The following is a 20,190-nucleotide window of genomic DNA, read 5'->3' on the forward strand; positions in this document are numbered from 1 at the left end:
TTTAAACGCGTTTTCAGCCCCTGATTGTACACTTAAGGTGAAAATGTCAAAATCTTCAAAATGAGCATAAGCACGATGAAATTAATGCTGGAATCATCTTCAGGATGCTAGAATACACTAAATACAGCAAAAATTTGGAGTCTACATCGTTTAGTTTAGGTGTGAGAGCCAAAATGAACTTTTTATTGCTTTAAACGCGTTTTCAGCCTGATTGTGCACTTTAGGTGAAAATGTCAAAATCCTAAAAATGAGCATAAGCACAATGAAATTAATGCTGGAATCATCTTCAGGATGCTAGAATACACTAAATACAGCAAAAAATTTGAGTCTACAACGTTTAGTTTAGGTGTGAGAGCCAAAATGAACTTTTTATTGCTTTAAACGCGTTTTCAGCTTGATTGTGCACTTTAGGTGAAAATGTCAAAATCTTAAAAATGAGCATAAGCACAATGAAATTAATGCTGGAATCATCTTCAGGATGCTAGAATACACTAAATACAGCAAAAATTTTGAGTCTACAACGTTTAGTTTAGGTGTGAGAGCCAAAATGAACTTTTTATTGCTTTAAACGCGTTTTCAGCCTGATTGTGCACTTTAGGTGAAAATGTCAAAATCTTCAAAATGAGCATAAGCACGATGAAATTAATGCTGGAATCATCTTCAGGATTCTAGAATACACTGAATACAGCAAAAATTTGGAGTCTACAACGTTTAGTTTAGGTGTGAGAGCCAAAATGAACTTTTTATTGCTTTAAACGCGTTTTCAGCCCCTGATTGTACACTTAAGGTGAAAATGTCAAAATCTTCAAAATGAGCATAAGCACAATGAAATTAATGCTGGAATCATCTTCAGGATGCTAGAATACACTAAATACAGCAAAAATGTTGAGTCTACAACGTTTTGTTTAGGTGTGATAGCCAAAATGAACTTTTTATTGCTTTAAATGCGTTTTCAGCCTGATTGTGCACTTTAGGTGAAAATGTCAAAATCTTCAAAATGAGCATAAGCACAATGAAATTAATGCTGGAATCATCTTCAGGATGCTAGAATACACTAAATACAGCAAAAATTTTGAGTCTACAACGTTTAGTTTAGGTGTGAGAGCCAAAATGAACTTTTTATTGCTTTAAACGCGTTTTCAGCCTGATTGTGCACTTTAGGTGAAAATGTCAAAATCTTAAAAATGAGCATAAGCACAATGAAATTAATGCTGGAATCATCTTGAGGATGCTAGAATACACTAAATACAGCAAAAATTTTGAGTCTACAACGTTTAGTTTAGGTGTGAGAGCCAAAATGAACTTTTTATTGCTTTAAACGCGTTTTCAGCCTGATTGTGCACTTTAGGTGAAAATGTCAAAATCTTAAAAATGAGCATAAGCACAATGAAATTAATGCTGGAATCATCTTCAGGATGCTAGAATACACTAAATACAGCAAAAATTTTGAGTCTACAACGTTTAGTTTAGGTGTGAGAGCCAAAATGAACTTTTTATTGCTTTAAACGCGTTTTCAGCCCCTGATTGTACACTTAAGGTGAAAATGTCAAAATCTTAAAAATGAGCATAAGCACAATGAAATTAATGCTGGAATCATCTTCAGGATGCTAGAATACACTAAATACAGCAAAAATGTTGAGTCTACAACGTTTTGTTTAGGTGTGAGAGCCAAAATGAACTTTTTATGGCTTTAAATGCGTTTTCAGCCTGATTGTGCACTTTAGGTGAAAATGTCAAAATCTTCAAAATGAGCATAAGCACAATGAAATTAATGCTGGAATCATCTTCAGGATGCTAGAATACACTAAATACAGCAAAAATTTTGAGTCTACAACGTTTAGTTTAGGTGTGAGAGCCAAAATGAACTTTTTATTGCTTTAAACGCGTTTTCAGCCCCTGATTGTACACTTAAGGTGAAAATGTCAAAATCTTCAAAATGAGCATAAGCACGATGAAATTAATGCTGGAATCATCTTCAGGATGCTAGAATACACTAAATACAGCAAAAATTTTGAGTCTACAACGTTTAGTTTAGGTGTGAGAGCCAAAATGAACTTTTTATTGCTTTAAACGCGTTTTCAGCCTGATTGTGCACTTTAGGTGAAAATGTCAAAATCTTAAAAATGAGCATAAGCACAATGAAATTAATGCTGGAATCATCTTCAGGATGCTAGAATACACTAAATACAGCAAAAATTTTGAGTCTACAACGTTTAGTTTAGGTGTGAGAGCCAAAATGAACTTTTTATTGCTTTAAACGCGTTTTCAGCCCCTGATTGTACACTTAAGGTGAAAATGTCAAAATCTTCAAAATGAGCATAAGCACATTGCAATTAATGCTGGAATCATCTTCAGGATGCTAGAATACACTAAATACAGCAAAAATTTTGAGTCTACAACGTTTAGTTTAGGTGTGAGAGCCAAAATGAACTTTTTATGGCTTTAAATGCGTTTTCAGCCTGATTGTGCACTTTAGGTGAAAATGTCAAAATCTTCAAAATGAGCATAAGCACAATGAAATTAATGCTGGAATCATCTTCAGGATGCTAGAATACACTAAATACAGCAAAAATTTTGAGTCTACAACGTTTAGTTTAGGTGTGAGAGCCAAAATGAACTTTTTATTGCTTTAAACGCGTTTTCAGCCTGATTGTGCACTTTAGGTGAAAATGTCAAAATCTTAAAAATGAGCATAAGCACAATGAAATTAATGCTGGAATCATCTTCAGGATGCTAGAATACACTAAATACAGCAAAAATTTTGAGTCTACAACGTTTAGTTTAGGTGTGAGAGCCAAAATGAACTTTTTATTGCTTTAAACGTGTTTTCAGCCCCTGATTGTACACTTTAGGTGAAAATGTCAAAATCTTCAAAATGAGCATAAGCACAATGAAATTAATGCTGGAATCATCTTCAGGATGCTAGAATACACTAAATACAGCAAAAATTTTGAGTCTACAACGTTTACTTTTGGTGTGAGAGCCAAAATGAACTTTTTATTGCTTTAAACGCGTTTTCAGCCCCTGATTGTACACTTAAGGTGAAAATGTCAAAATCTTCAAAATGAGCATAAGCACTATGAAATTAATGCTGGAATCATCTTCAGGATGCTAGAATACACTAAATACAGCAAAAACTTTGAGTCTACAACGTTTAGTTTAGGTTTGTGTGCCAAAATGAACTTTTTATTCCTTTAAATGCATATTCAGCCTAATTGTGCACTTTAGGTGAAAATGTCAAAATCTTAAAAATGAGCATAAGCACAATGAAATTAATGCTGGAATCATCTTCAGGATGCTAGAATACACTAAATACAGCAAAAATTTTGAGTCTACAACGTTTAGTTTAGGTGTGAGAGCCAAAATGAACTTTTTATTGCTTTAAATGCGTTTTCAGCCTGATTGTACACTTTAGGTGAAAATGTCAAAATCTTCAAAATGAGCATAAGCACAATGAAATTAATGCTGGAATCATCTTCAGGATGCTAGAATACACTAAATACAGCAAAAATTTTGAGTCTACAACGTTTAGTTTAGGTGTGAGAGCCAAAATGAACTTTTTATTGCTTTAAACGCGTTTTCAGCCCCTGATTGTACACTTAAGGTGAAAATGTCAAAATCTTCAAAATGAGCATAAGCACAATGAAATTAATGCTGGAATCATCTTCAGGATGCTAGAATACACTAAATACAGCAAAAATTTTGAGTCTACAACGTTTAGTTTAGGTGTGAGAGCCAAAATGAACTTTTTATGGCTTTAAATGCGTTTTCAGCCTGATTGTGCACTTTAGGTGAAAATTTCAAAATCTTCAAAATGAGCATAAGCACAATGAAATTAATGCTGGAATCATTTCCAGGATGCTAGAATACACTAAATACAGCAAAAATTTTGAGTCTACAACGTTTAGTTTAGGTGTGAGAGCAAAAATGAACTTTTTATTGCTTTAAACGCGTTTTCAGCCTGATTGTGCACTTTAGGTGAAAATGTCAAAATCTTTAAAATGAGCATAAGCACGATGAAATTAATGCTGGAATCATCTTCAGGATTCTAGAATACACTGAATACAGCAAAAATTTTGAGTCTACAACGTTTAGTTTAGGTGTGAGAGCCAAAATGAACTTTTTATTGCTTTAAACGCGTTTTCAGCCCCTGATTGTACACTTAAGGTAAAAATGTCAAAATCTTCAAAATGAGCATAAGCATAATGAAATTAATGCTGGAATCATCTTCAGGATGCTAGAATACACTAAATACAGCAAAAATGTTGAGTCTACAACGTTTTGTTTAGGTGTGATAGCCAAAATGAACTTTTTATTGCTTTAAATGCGTTTTCAGCCTGATTGTGCACTTTAGGTGAAAATGTCAAAATCTTAAAAATGAGCATAATCACAATGAAATTAATGCTGGAATCATCTTCAGGATGCTAGAATACACTAAATACAGCAAACATTTTGAGTCTCCAACGTTTAGTTTAGGTGTGAGAGCCAAAATGAACTTTTTATGGCTTTAAATGCGTTTTCAGCCTGATTGTGCACTTTAGGTGAAAATGTCAAAATCTTCAAAATGAGCATAAGCACAATGAAATTAATGCTGGAATCATCTTCAGGATGCTAGAATACACTAAATACAGCAAAAATTTTGAGTCTACAACGTTTAGTTTAGGTGTGAGAGCTAAAATGAACTTTTTATTGCTTTAAACGTGTTTTCAGCCCCTGATTGTACACTTTAGGTGAAAATGTCAAAATCTTCAAAATGAGCATAAGCACAATGAAATTAATGCTGGAATCATCTTCAGGATGCTAGAATACACTAAATACAGCAAAAATTTTGAGTCTACAACGTTTAGTTTTGGTGTGAGAACCAAAATGAACTTTTTATTGCTTTAAACGCGTTTTCAGCCCCTGATTGTACACTTAAGGTGAAAATGTCAAAATCTTCAAAATGAGCATAAGCACAATGAAATTAATGCTGGAATCATTTTCAGGATGCTAGAATACACTAAATACAGCAAAAATTTTGAGTCTACAACGTTTAGTTTAGGTTTGTGTGCCAAAATGAACTTTTTATTCCTTTAAATGCGTTTTCAGCCTAATTGTGCACTTTAGGTGAAAATGTCAAAATCTTAAAAATGAGCATAAGCACAATGAAATTAATGCTGGAATCATCTTCAGGATGCTAGAATACACTAAATACAGCAAAAATTTTGAGTCTACAACGTTTAGTTTAGGTGTGAGAGCCAAAATGAACTTTTTATTGCTTTAAATGCGTTTTCAGCCTGATTGTACACTTTAGGTGAAAATGTCAAAATCTTCAAAATGAGCATAAGCACAATGAAATTAATGCTGGAATCATCTTCAGGATGCTAGAATACACTAAATACAGCAAAAATTTTGAGTCTACAACGTTTAGTTTAGGTGTGAGAGCCAAAATGAACTTTTTATTGCTTTAAACGCGTTTTCAGCCCCTGATTGTACACTTAAGGTGAAAATGTCAAAATCTTCAAAATGAGCATAAGCACAATGAAATTAATGCTGGAATCATCTTCCGGATGCTAGAATACACTAAATACAGCAAAAATTTTGAGTCTACAACGTTTAGTTTAGGTGTGAGAGCCAAAATGAACTTTTTATTGCTTTAAACGCGTTTTCAGCCCCTGATTGTACACTTAAGGTGAAAATGTCAAAATCTTAAAAATGAGCATAAGCACAATGAAATTAATGCTGGAATCATCTTCAGGATGCTAGAATACACTAAATACAGCAAAAATGTTGAGTCTACAACGTTTTGTTTAGGTGTGAGAGCCAAAATGAACTTTTTATGGCTTTAAATGCGTTTTCAGCCTGATTGTGCACTATAGGTGAAAATGTCAAAATCTTCAAAATGAGCATAAGCACAATGAAATTAATGCTGGAATCATCTTCAGGATGCTAGAATACACTAAATACAGCAAAAATTTTGAGTCTACAACGTTTAGTTTAGGTGTGAGAGTCAAAATGAACTTTTTATTGCTTTAAACGCGTTTTCAGCCCCTGATTGTACACTTAAGGTGAAAATGTCAAAATCTTCAAAATGAGCATAAGCACGATGAAATTAATGCTGGAATCATCTTCAGGATGCTAGAATACACTAAATACAGCAAAAATTTTGAGTCTACAACGTTTAGTTTAGGTGTGAGAGCCAAAATTAACTTTTTATTGCTTTAAACGCGTTTTCAGCCTGATTGTGCACTTTAGGTGAAAATGTCAAAATCCTAAAAATGAGCATAAGCACAATGAAATTAATGCTGGAATCATCTTCAGGATGCTAGAATACACTAAATACAGCAAAAAGTTTGAGTCTACAACGTTTAGTTTAGGTGTGAGAGCCAAAATGAACTTTTTATTGCTTTAAACGCGTTTTCAGCCCCTGATTGTACACTTAAGGTGAAAATGTCAAAATCTTCAAAATGAGCATAAGCACAATGAAATTAATGCTGGAATCATCTTCAGGATGCTAGAATACACTAAATACAGCAAAAATTTTGAGTCTACAACGTTTAGTTTAGGTGTGAGAGCCAAAATGAACTTTTTATGGCTTGAAATGCGTTTTCAGCCTGATTGTGCACTTTAGGTGAAAATGTCAAAATCTTCAAAATGAGCATAAGCACAATGAAATTAATGCTGGAATCATCTTCAGGATGCTAGAATACACTAAATACAGCAAAAAGTTTGAGTCTACAACGTTTAGTTTAGGTGTGAGAGCCAAAATGAACTTTTTATGGCTTTAAATGCGTTTTCAGCCTGATTGTGCACTTTAGGTGAAAATGTCAAAATCTTCAAAATGAGCATAAGCACAATGAAATTAATGCTGGAATCATCTTCAGGATGCTAGAATACACTAAATACAGCAAAAATTTTGAGTCTACAACGTTTAGTTTAGGTGTGAGAGCCAAAATGAACTTTTTATTGCTTTAAACGCGTTTTCAGCCTGATTGTGCACTTTAGGTGAAAATGTCAAAATCTTCAAAATGAGCATAAGCACAATGAAATTAATGCTGGAATCATCTTCAGGATGCTAGAATACACTAAATACAGCAAAAATTTTGAGTCTACAACGTTTAGTTTAGGTGCGAGAGCCAAAATGAACTTTTTATGGCTTTAAATGCGTTTTCAGCCTGATTGTGCACTTTAGATGAAAATGTCAAAATCTTCAAAATGAGCATAAGCACAATGAAATTAATGCTGGAATCATCTTCAGGATGCTAGAATACACTAAATACAGCAAAAATTTTGAGTCTACAACGTTTAGTTTAGGTGTGAGAGCCAAAATGAACTTTTTATTGCTTTAAACGCGTTTTCAGCCCCTGATTGTACACTTAAGGTGAAAATGTCAAAATCTTCAAAATGAGCATAAGCACGATGAAATTAATGCTGGAATCATCTTCAGGATGCTAGAATACACTAAATACAGCAAAAATTTTGAGTCTACAACGTTTAGTTTAGGTATGAGAGCCAAAATGAACTTTTTATTGCTTTAAACGCGTTTTCAGCCTGATTGTGCACTTTAGGTGAAAATGTCAAAATCCAAAAAATGAGCATAAGCACAATGAAATTAATGCTGGGATCATCTTCAGGATGCTAGAATACATTAAATACAGCAAAAAGTTTGATTCTACAACGTTTAGTTTAGGTGTGAGAGCCAAAATGAACTTTTTATTGCTTTAAACGCGTTTTCAGCCCCTGATTGTACACTTAAGGTGAAAATGTCAAAATCTTCAAAATGAGCATAAGCACATTGCAATTAATGCTGGAATCATCTTCAGGATGCTAGAATACACTAAATACAGCAAAAATTTTGAGTCTACAACGTTTAGTTTAGGTGTGAGAGCCAAAATGAACTTTTTATGGCTTTAAATGCGTTTTCAGCCTGATTGTGCACTTTAGGTGAAAATGTCCAAATCATCAAAATGAGCATAAGCACAATGAAATTAATGCTGGAATCATCTTCAGGATGCTAGAATACACTAAATACAGCAAAAATTTTGAGTCTACAACGTTTAGTTTAGGTGTGAGAGCCAAAATGAACTTTTTATTGCTTTAAACGCGTTTTCAGCCTGATTGTGCACTTTAGGTGAAAATGTCAAAATCTTAAAAATGAGCATAAGCACAATGAAATTAATGCTGGAATCATCTTCAGGATGCTAGAATACACTAAATACAGCAAAAATTTTGAGTCTCCAACGTTTAGTTTAGGTGTGAGAGCCAAAATGAACTTTTTATGGCTTTAAATGCGTTTTCAGCCTGATTGTGCACTTTAGGTGAAAATGTCAAAATCTTCAAAATGAGCATAAGCACAATGAAATTAATGCTGGAATCATCTTCAGGATGCTAGAATACACTAAATACAGCAAAAATTTTGAGTCTACAACGTTTAGTTTAGGTGTGAGAGCCAAAATGAACTTTTTATTGCTTTAAATGCGTTTTCAGCCTGATTGTACACTTTAGGTGAAAATGTGAAAATGAATGCTGGAATCATCTTCAGGATGCTAGAATACACTAAATACAGCAAAAATTTTGAGTCTACAACGTTTAGTTTAGGTGTGAGAGCCAAAATGAACTTTTTATTGCTTTAAACGCGTTTTCAGCCTGATTGTGCACTTTAGGTGAAAATGTCAAAATCTTAAAAATGAGCATAAGCACAATGAAATTAATGCTGGAATCATCTTCAGGATGCTAGAATACACTAAATACAGCAAAAATTTTGAGTCTCCAACGTTTAGTTTAGGTGTGAGAGCCAAAATGAACTTTTTATGGCTTTAAATGCGTTTTCAGCCTGATTGTGCACTTTAGGTGAAAATGTCAAAATCTTCAAAATGAGCATAAGCACAATGAAATTAATGCTGGAATCATCTTGAGGATGCTATAATACACTAAATACAGCAAAAATTTTGAGTCTACAACGTTTAGTTTAGGTGTGAGAGCCAAAATGAACTTTTTATTGCTTTAAACGCCTTTTCAGCCTGATTGTGCACTTTAGGTGAAAATGTCAAAATCTTAAAAATGAGCATAAGCACAATGAAATTAATGCTGGAATCATCTTCAGGATGCTAGAATACACTAAATACAGCAAAAATGTTGAGTCTACAACGTTTTGTTTAGGTGTGATAGCCAAAATGAACTTTTTATTGCTTTAAATGCGTTTTCAGCCTGATTGTGCACTTAAGGTGAAAATGTCAAAATCTTAAAAATGAGCATAATCACAATGAAATTAATGCTTGAATCATCTTCAGGATGCTAGAATACACTAAATACAGCAAAAAATTTGAGTCTACAACGTTTAGTTTAGGTGTGAGAGCCAAAATGAACTTTTTATTGCTTTAAACGCGTTTTCAGCCCCTGATTGTACACTTAAGGTGAAAATGTCAAAATCTTCAAAATGAGCATAAGCACAATGAAATTAATGCTGGAATCATCTTCAGGATGCTAGAATACACTAAATACAGCAAAAATGTTGAGTCTACAACGTTTTGTTTAGGTGTGAGAGCCAAAATGAACTTTTTATGGCTTTAAATGCGTTTTCAGCCTGATTGTGCACTTTAGGTGAAAATGTCAAAATCTTCAAAATGAGCATAAGCACAATGAAATTAATGCTGGAATCATCTTCAGGATGCTAGAATACACTAAATACAGCAAAAATTTTGAGTCTACAACGTTTAGTTTAGGTGTGAGAGCCAAAATGAACTTTTTATTGCTTTAAACGCGTTTTCAGCCCCTGATTGTACACTTAAGGTGAAAATGTCAAAATCTTCAAAATGAGCATAAGCACAATGAAATTAATGCTGGAATCATCTTCAGGATGCTAGAATACACTAAATACAGCAAAAATGTTGAGTCTACAACGTTTTGTTTAGGTGTGAGAGCCAAAATGAACTTTTTATGGCTTTAAATGCGTTTTCAGCCTGATTGTGCACTTTAGGTGAAAATGTCAAAATCTTCAAAATGAGCATAAGCACAATGAAATTAATGCTGGAATCATCTTCAGGATGCTAGAATACACTAAATACAGCAAAAATTTTGAGTCTACAACGTTTAGTTTAGGTGTGAGAGCCAAAATGAACTTTTTATTGCTTTAAACGCGTTTTCAGCCTGATTGTGCACTTTAGGTGAAAATGTCAAAATCTTCAAAATGAGCATAAGCACAATGAAATTAATGCTGGAATCATCTTCAGGATGCTAGAATACACTAAATACAGCAAAAAATTTGAGTCTACAACGTTTAGTTTAGGTGTGAGAGCCAAAATGAACTTTTTATTGCTTTAAACGCGTTTTCAGCCCCTGATTGTACACTTAAGGTGAAAATGTCAAAATCTTCAAAATGAGCATAAGCACAATGAAATTAATGCTGGAATCATCTTCAGGATGCTAGAATACACTAAATACAGCAAAAATTTTGAGTCTACAACGTTTAGTTTAGGTGTGAGAGCCAAAATGAACTTTTTATTGCTTTAAACGCGTTTTCAGCCTGATTGTGCACTTTAGGTGAAAATGTCAAAATCTTAAAAATGAGCATAAGCACAATGAAATTAATGCTGGAATCATCTTCAGGATGCTAGAATACACTAAATACAGCAAAAATTTTGAGTCTACAACGTTTAGTTTAGGTGTGAGAGCCAAAATGAACTTTTTATTGCTTTAAACGCGTTTTCAGCCCCTGATTGTACACTTAAGGTGAAAATGTCAAAATCTTAAAAATGAGCATAAGCACAATGAAATTAATGCTGGAATCATCTTCAGGATGCTAGAATACACTAAATACAGCAAAAATGTTGAGTCTACAACGTTTTGTTTAGGTGTGAGAGCCAAAATGAACTTTTTATGGCTTTAAATGCGTTTTCAGCCTGATTGTGTTCTTTAGATGAAAATGTCAAAATCTTCAAAATGAGCATAAGCACAATGAAATTAATGCTGGAATCATCTTCAGGATGCTAGAATACACTATATACAGCAAAAATTTTGAGTCTACAACGTTTAGTTTAGGTGTGAGAGCCAAAATGAACTTTTTATTGCTTTAAACGCGTTTTCAGCCCCTGATTGTACACTTAAGGTGAAAATGTCAAAATCTTCAAAATGAGCATAAGCACGATGAAATTAATGCTGGAATCATCTTCAGGATGCTAGAATACACTAAATACAGCAAAAATTTTGAGTCTACAACGTTTAGTTTAGGTGTGAGAGCCAAAATGAACTTTTTATTGCTTTAAACGCGTTTTCAGCCTGATTGTGCACTTTAGGTGAAAATGTCAAAATCTTAAAAATGAGCATAAGCACAATGAAATTAATGCTGGAATCATATTCAGGATGCTAAAATACACTAAAGACAGCAAAAATTTTGAGTCTACAACGTTTTGTTTAGGTGTGATAGCCAAAATGAACTTTTTATTGCTTTAAATGCGTTTTCAGCCTGATTGTGCACTTAAGGTGAAAATGTCAAAATCTTAAAAATGAGCATAATCACAATGAAATTAATGCTTGAATCATCTTCAGGATGCTAGAATACACTAAATACAGCAAAAATTTTGAGTCTACAACGTTTAGTTTAGGCGTGAGAGCCAAAATGAACTTTTTATTGCTTTAAACGCGTTTTCAGCCCCTGATTGTACACTTAAGGTGAAAATGTCAAAATCTTCAAAATGAGCATAAGCACAATGAAATTAATGCTGGAATCATCTTCAGGATGCTAGAATACACTAAATACAGCAAAAATTTTGAGTCTACAACGTTTAGTTTAGGTGTGAGAGCCAAAATGAACTTTTTATTGCTTTAAACGCGTTTTCAGCCTGATTGTGCACTTTAGGTGAAAATGTCAAAATCTTAAAAATGAGCATAAGCACAATGAAATTAATGCTGGAATCATATTCAGGATGCTAGAATACACTAAAGACAGCAAAAATTTTGAGTCTACAACGTTTTGTTTAGGTGTGATAGCCAAAATGAACTTTTTATTGCTTTAAATGCGTTTTCAGCCTGATTGTGCACTTAAGGTGAAAATGTCAAAATCTTAAAAATGAGCATAATCACAATGAAATTAATGCTTGAATCATCTTCAGGATGCTAGAATACACTAAATACAGCAAAAATTTTGAGTCTACAACGTTTAGTTTAGGCGTGAGAGCCAAAATGAACTTTTTATTGCTTTAAACGCGTTTTCAGCCCCTGATTGTACACTTAAGGTGAAAATGTCAAAATCTTAAAAATGAGCATAAGCACAATGAAATTAATGCTGGAATCATCTTCAGGATGCTAGAATACACTAAATACAGCAAAAATTTTGAGTCTACAACGTTTAGTTTAGGTGTGAGAGCCAAAATGAACTTTTTATGGCTTTAAATGCGTTTTCAGCCTGATTGTGCACTTTAGGTGAAAATGTCAAAATCTTCAAAATGAGCATAAGCACAATGAAATTAATGCTGGAATCATCTTCAGGATGCTATAATACACTAAATACAGCAAAAATTTTGAGTCTACAACGTTTAGTTTAGGTGTGAGAGCCAAAATGAACTTTTTATTGCTTTAAACGCCTTTTCAGCCTGATTGTGCACTTTAGGTGAAAATGTCAAAATCTTAAAAATGAGCATAAGCACAATGAAATTAATGCTGGAATCATCTTCAGGATGCTAGAATACACTAAATACAGCAAAAATTTTGAGTCTACAACGTTTAGTTTAGGTGTGAGAGCCAAAATGAACTTTTTATTGCTTTAAACGCGTTTTCAGCCTGATTGTGCACTTTAGGTGAAAATGTCAAAATCTTAAAAATGAGCATAAGCACAATGAAATTAATGCTGGAATCATCTTCAGGATGCTAGAATACACTAAATACAGCAAAAATTTTGAGTCTACAACGTTTAGTTTAGGTGTGAGAGCCAAAATGAACTTTTTATTGCTTTAAACGTGTTTTCAGCCCCTGATTGTACACTTTAGGTGAAAATGTCAAAATCTTCAAAATGAGCATAAGCACAATGAAATTAATGCTGGAATCATCTTCAGGATGCTAGAATACACTAAATACAGCAAAAATTTTGAGTCTACAACGTTTACTTTTGGTGTGAGAGCCAAAATGAACTTTTTATTGCTTTAAACGCGTTTTCAGCCCCTGATTGTACACTTAAGGTGAAAATGTCAAAATCTTCAAAATGAGCATAAGCACTATGAAATTAATGCTGGAATCATCTTCAGGATGCTAGAATACACTAAATACAGCAAAAACTTTGAGTCTACAACGTTTAGTTTAGGTTTGTGTGCCAAAATGAACATTTTATTCCTTTAAATGCATATTCAGCCTAATTGTGCACTTTAGGTGAAAATGTCAAAATCTTAAAAATGAGCATAAGCACAATGAAATTAATGCTGGAATCATCTTCAGGATGCTAGAATACACTAAATACAGCAAAAATTTTGAGTCTACAACGTTTAGTTTAGGTGTGAGAGCCAAAATGAACTTTTTATTGCTTTAAATGCGTTTTCAGCCTGATTGTACACTTTAGGTGAAAATGTCAAAATCTTCAAAATGAGCATAAGCACAATGAAATTAATGCTGGAATCATCTTCAGGATGCTAGAATACACTAAATACAGCAAAAATTTTGAGTCTACAACGTTTAGTTTAGGTGTGAGAGCCAAAATGAACTTTTTATTGCTTTAAACGCGTTTTCAGCCCCTGATTGTACACTTAAGGTGAAAATGTCAAAATCTTCAAAATGAGCATAAGCACAATGAAATTAATGCTGGAATCATCTTCAGGATGCTAGAATACACTAAATACAGCAAAAATTTTGAGTCTACAACGTTTAGTTTAGGTGTGAGAGCCAAAATGAACTTTTTATGGCTTTAAATGCGTTTTCAGCCTGATTGTGCACTTTAGGTGAAAATTTCAAAATCTTCAAAATGAGCATAAGCACAATGAAATTAATGCTGGAATCATTTCCAGGATGCTAGAATACACTAAATACAGCAAAAATTTTGAGTCTACAACGTTTAGTTTAGGTGTGAGAGCAAAAATGAACTTTTTATTGCTTTAAACGCGTTTTCAGCCTGATTGTGCACTTTAGGTGAAAATGTCAAAATCTTTAAAATGAGCATAAGCACGATGAAATTAATGCTGGAATCATCTTCAGGATTCTAGAATACACTGAATACAGCAAAAATTTTGAGTCTACAACGTTTAGTTTAGGTGTGAGAGCCAAAATGAACTTTTTATTGCTTTAAACGCGTTTTCAGCCCCTGATTGTACACTTAAGGTAAAAATGTCAAAATCTTCAAAATGAGCATAAGCATAATGAAATTAATGCTGGAATCATCTTCAGGATGCTAGAATACACTAAATACAGCAAAAATGTTGAGTCTACAACGTTTTGTTTAGGTGTGATAGCCAAAATGAACTTTTTATTGCTTTAAATGCGTTTTCAGCCTGATTGTGCACTTTAGGTGAAAATGTCAAAATCTTAAAAATGAGCATAAGCACAATGAAATTAATGCTGGAATCATCTTCAGGATGCTAGAATACACTAAATACAGCAAACATTTTGAGTCTCCAACGTTTAGTTTAGGTGTGAGAGCCAAAATGAACTTTTTATGGCTTTAAATGCGTTTTCAGCCTGATTGTGCACTTTAGGTGAAAATGTCAAAATCTTCAAAATGAGCATAAGCACAATGAAATTAATGCTGGAATCATCTTCAGGATGCTAGAATACACTAAATACAGCAAAAATTTTGAGTCTACAACGTTTAGTTTAGGTGTGAGAGCTAAAATGAACTTTTTATTGCTTTAAACGTGTTTTCAGCCCCTGATTGTACACTTTAGGTGAAAATGTCAAAATCTTCAAAATGAGCATAAGCACAATGAAATTAATGCTGGAATCATCTTCAGGATGCTAGAATACACTAAATACAGCAAAAATTTTGAGTCTACAACGTTTAGTTTTGGTGTGAGAACCAAAATGAACTTTTTATTGCTTTAAACGCGTTTTCAGCCCCTGATTGTACACTTAAGGTGAAAATGTCAAAATCTTCAAAATGAGCATAAGCACAATGAAATTAATGCTGGAATCATTTTCAGGATGCTAGAATACACTAAATACAGCAAAAATTTTGAGTCTACAACGTTTAGTTTAGGTTTGTGTGCCAAAATGAACTTTTTATTCCTTTAAATGCGTTTTCAGCCTAATTGTGCACTTTAGGTGAAAATGTCAAAATCTTAAAAATGAGCATAAGCACAATGAAATTAATGCTGGAATCATCTTCAGGATGCTAGAATACACTAAATACAGCAAAAATTTTGAGTCTACAACGTTTAGTTTAGGTGTGAGAGCCAAAATGAACTTTTTATTGCTTTAAATGCGTTTTCAGCCTGATTGTACACTTTAGGTGAAAATGTCAAAATCTTCAAAATGAGCATAAGCACAATGAAATTAATGCTGGAATCATCTTCAGGATGCTAGAATACACTAAATACAGCAAAAATTTTGAGTCTACAACGTTTAGTTTAGGTGTGAGAGCCAAAATGAACTTTTTATTGCTTTAAACGCGTTTTCAGCCCCTGATTGTACACTTAAGGTGAAAATGTCAAAATCTTCAAAATGAGCATAAGCACAATGAAATTAATGCTGGAATCATCTTCCGGATGCTAGAATACACTAAATACAGCAAAAATTTTGAGTCTACAACGTTTAGTTTAGGTGTGAGAGCCAAAATGAACTTTTTATTGCTTTAAACGCGTTTTCAGCCCCTGATTGTACACTTAAGGTGAAAATGTCAAAATCTTAAAAATGAGCATAAGCACAATGAAATTAATGCTGGAATCATCTTCAGGATGCTAGAATACACTAAATACAGCAAAAATGTTGAGTCTACAACGTTTTGTTTAGGTGTGAGAGCCAAAATGAACTTTTTATGGCTTTAAATGCGTTTTCAGCCTGATTGTGCACTATAGGTGAAAATGTCAAAATCTTCAAAATGAGCATAAGCACAATGAAATTAATGCTGGAATCATCTTCAGGATGCTAGAATACACTAAATACAGCAAAAATTTTGAGTCTACAACGTTTAGTTTAGGTGTGAGAGTCAAAATGAACTTTTTATTGCTTTAAACGCGTTTTCAGCCCCTGATTGTACACTTAAGGTGAAAATGTCAAAATCTTCAAAATGAGCATAAGCACGATGAAATTAATGCTGGAATCATCTTCAGGATGCTAGAATACACTAAATACAGCAAAAATTTTGAGTCTACAACGTTTAGTTTAGGTGTGAGAGCCAAAATGAACTTTTTATTGCTTTAAACGCGTTTTCAGCCTGATTGTGCACTTTAGGTGAAAATGTCAAAATCCTAAAAATGAGCATAAGCACAATGAAATTAATGCTGGAATCATCTTCAGGATGCTAGAATACACTAAATACAGCAAAAAGTTTGAGTCTACAACGTTTAGTTTAGGTGTGAGAGCCAAAATGAACTTTTTATTGCTTTAAACGCGTTTTCAGCCCCTGATTGTACACTTAAGGTGAAAATGTCAAAATCTTCAAAATGAGCATAAGCACAATGAAATTAATGCTGGAATCATCTTCAGGATGCTAGAATACACTAAATACAGCAAAAATTTTGAGTCTACAACGTTTAGTTTAGGTGTGAGAGCCAAAATGAACTTTTTATGGCTTTAAATGCGTTTTCAGCCTGATTGTGCACTTTAGGTGAAAATGTCAAAATCTTCAAAATGAGCATAAGCACAATGAAATTAATGCTGGAATCATCTTCAGGATGCTAGAATACACTAAATACAGCAAAAAGTTTGAGTCTACAACGTTTAGTTTAGGTGTGAGAGCCAAAATGAACTTTTTATGGCTTTAAATGCGTTTTCAGCCTGATTGTGCACTTTAGGTGAAAATGTCAAAATCTTCAAAATGAGCATAAGCACAATGAAATTAATGCTGGAATCATCTTCAGGATGCTAGAATACACTAAATACAGCAAAAATTTTGAGTCTACAACGTTTAGTTTAGGTGTGAGAGCCAAAATGAACTTTTTATTGCTTTAAACGCGTTTTCAGCCTGATTGTGCACTTTAGGTGAAAATGTCAAAATCTTCAAAATGAGCATAAGCACAATGAAATTAATGCTGGAATCATCTTCAGGATGCTAGAATACACTAAATACAGCAAAAATTTTGAGTCTACAACGTTTAGTTTAGGTGCGAGAGCCAAAATGAACTTTTTATGGCTTTAAATGCGTTTTCAGCCTGATTGTGCACTTTAGGTGAAAATGTCAAAATCTTCAAAATGAGCATAAGCACAATGAAATTAATGCTGGAATCATCTTCAGGATGCTAGAATACACTAAATACAGCAAAAATTTTGAGTCTACAACGTTTAGTTTAGGTGTGAGAGCCAAAATGAACTTTTTATTGCTTTAAACGCGTTTTCAGCCCCTGATTGTACACTAAAGGTGAAAATGTCAAAATCTTCAAAATGAGCATAAGCACGATGAAATTAATGCTGGAATCATCTTCAGGATGCTAGAATACACTAAATACAGCAAAAATTTTGAGTCTACAACGTTTAGTTTAGGTATGAGAGCCAAAATGAACTTTTTATTGCTTTAAACGCGTTTTCAGCCTGATTGTGCACTTTAGGTGAAAATGTCAAAATCCAAAAAATGAGCATAAGCACAATGAAATTAATGCTGGGATCATCTTCAGGATGCTAGAATACATTAAATACAGCAAAAAGTTTGAGTCTACAACGTTTAGTTTAGGTGTGAGAGCCAAAATGAACTTTTTATTGCTTTAAACGCGTTTTCAGCCCCTGATTGTACACTTAAGGTGAAAATGTCAAAATCTTCAAAATGAGCATAAGCACATTGCAATTAATGCTGGAATCATCTTCAGGATGCTAGAATACACTAAATACAGCAAAAATTTTGAGTCTACAACGTTTAGTTTAGGTGTGAGAGCCAAAATGAACTTTTTATGGCTTTAAATGCGTTTTCAGCCTGATTGTGCACTTTAGGTGAAAATGTCCAAATCTTCAAAATGAGCATAAGCACAATGAAATTAATGCTGGAATCATCTTCAGGATGCTAGAATACACTAAATACAGCAAAAATTTTGAGTCTACAACGTTTAGTTTAGGTGTGAGAGCCAAAATGAACTTTTTATTGCTTTAAACGCGTTTTCAGCCTGATTGTGCACTTTAGGTGAAAATGTCAAAATCTTAAAAATGAGCATAAGCACAATGAAATTAATGCTGGAATCATCTTCAGGATGCTAGAATACACTAAATACAGCAAAAATTTTGAGTCTCCAACGTTTAGTTTAGGTGTGAGAGCCAAAATGAACTTTTTATGGCTTTAAATGCGTTTTCAGCCTGATTGTGCACTTTAGGTGAAAATGTCAAAATCTTCAAAATGAGCATAAGCACAATGAAATTAATGCTGGAATCATCTTCAGGATGCTAGAATACACTAAATACAGCAAAAATTTTGAGTCTACAACGTTTAGTTTAGGTGTGAGAGCCAAAATGAACTTTTTATTGCTTTAAATGCGTTTTCAGCCTGATTGTACACTTTAGGTGAAAATGTGAAAATGAATGCTGGAATCATCTTCAGGATCTTAGAATACACTAAATACAGCAAAAATTTTGAGTCTACAACGTTTAGTTTAGGTGTGAGAGCCAAAATGAACTTTTTATTGCTTTAAACGCGTTTTCAGCCTGATTGTGCACTTTAGGTGAAAATGTCAAAATCTTAAAAATGAGCATAAGCACAATGAAATTAATGCTGGAATCATCTTCAGGATGCTAGAATACACTAAATACAGCAAAAATTTTGAGTCTCCAACGTTTAGTTTAGGTGTGAGAGCCAAAATGAACTTTTTATGGCTTTAAATGCGTTTTCAGCCTGATTGTGCACTTTAGGTGAAAATGTCAAAATCTTCAAAATGAGCATAAGCACAATGAAATTAATGCTGGAATCATCTTGAGGATGCTATAATACACTAAATACAGCAAAAATTTTGAGTCTACAACGTTTAGTTTAGGTGTGAGAGCCAAAATGAACTTTTTATTGCTTTAAACGCCTTTTCAGCCTGATTGTGCACTTTAGGTGAAAATGTCAAAATCTTAAAAATGAGCATAAGCACAATGAAATTAATGCTGGAATCATCTTCAGGATGCTAGAATACACTAAATACAGCAAAAATGTTGAGTCTACAACGTTTTGTTTAGGTGTGATAGCCAAAATGAACTTTTTATTGCTTTAAATGCGTTTTCAGCCTGATTGTGCACTTAAGGTGAAAATGTCAAAATCTTAAAAATGAGCATAATCACAATGAAATTAATGCTTGAATCATCTTCAGGATGCTAGAATACACTAAATACAGCAAAAAATTTGAGTCTACAACGTTTAGTTTAGGTGTGAGAGCCAAAATGAACTTTTTATTGCTTTAAACGCGTTTTCAGCCCCTGATTGTACACTTAAGGTGAAAATGTCAAAATCTTCAAAATGAGCATAAGCACAATGAAATTAATGCTGGAATCATCTTCAGGATGCTAGAATACACTAAATACAGCAAAAATGTTGAGTCTACAACGTTTTGTTTAGGTGTGAGAGCCAAAATGAACTTTTTATGGCTTTAAATGCGTTTTCAGCCTGATTGTGCACTTTAGGTGAAAATGTCAAAATCTTCAAAATGAGCATAAGCACAATGAAATTAATGCTGGAATCATCTTCAGGATGCTAGAATACACTAAATACAGCAAAAATTTTGAGTCTACAACGTTTAGTTTAGGTGTGAGAGCCAAAATGAACTTTTTATTGCTTTAAACGCGTTTTCAGCCCCTGATTGTACACTTAAGGTGAAAATGTCAAAATCTTCAAAATGAGCATAAGCACAATGAAATTAATGCTGGAATCATCTTCAGGATGCTAGAATACACTAAATACAGCAAAAATGTTGAGTCTACAACGTTTTGTTTAGGTGTGAGAGCCAAAATGAACTTTTTATGGCTTTAAATGCGTTTTCAGCCTGATTGTGCACTTTAGGTGAAAATGTCAAAATCTTCAAAATGAGCATAAGCACAATGAAATTAATGCTGGAATCATCTTCAGGATGCTAGAATACACTAAATACAGCAAAAATTTTGAGTCTACAACGTTTAGTTTAGGTGTGA

The sequence above is a fragment of the Vanacampus margaritifer genome, chromosome 7 (genome assembly GCF_051991255.1).
Source record: "Vanacampus margaritifer isolate UIUO_Vmar chromosome 7, RoL_Vmar_1.0, whole genome shotgun sequence".
Taxonomy (NCBI): Eukaryota; Metazoa; Chordata; class Actinopteri; order Syngnathiformes; family Syngnathidae; genus Vanacampus; species Vanacampus margaritifer.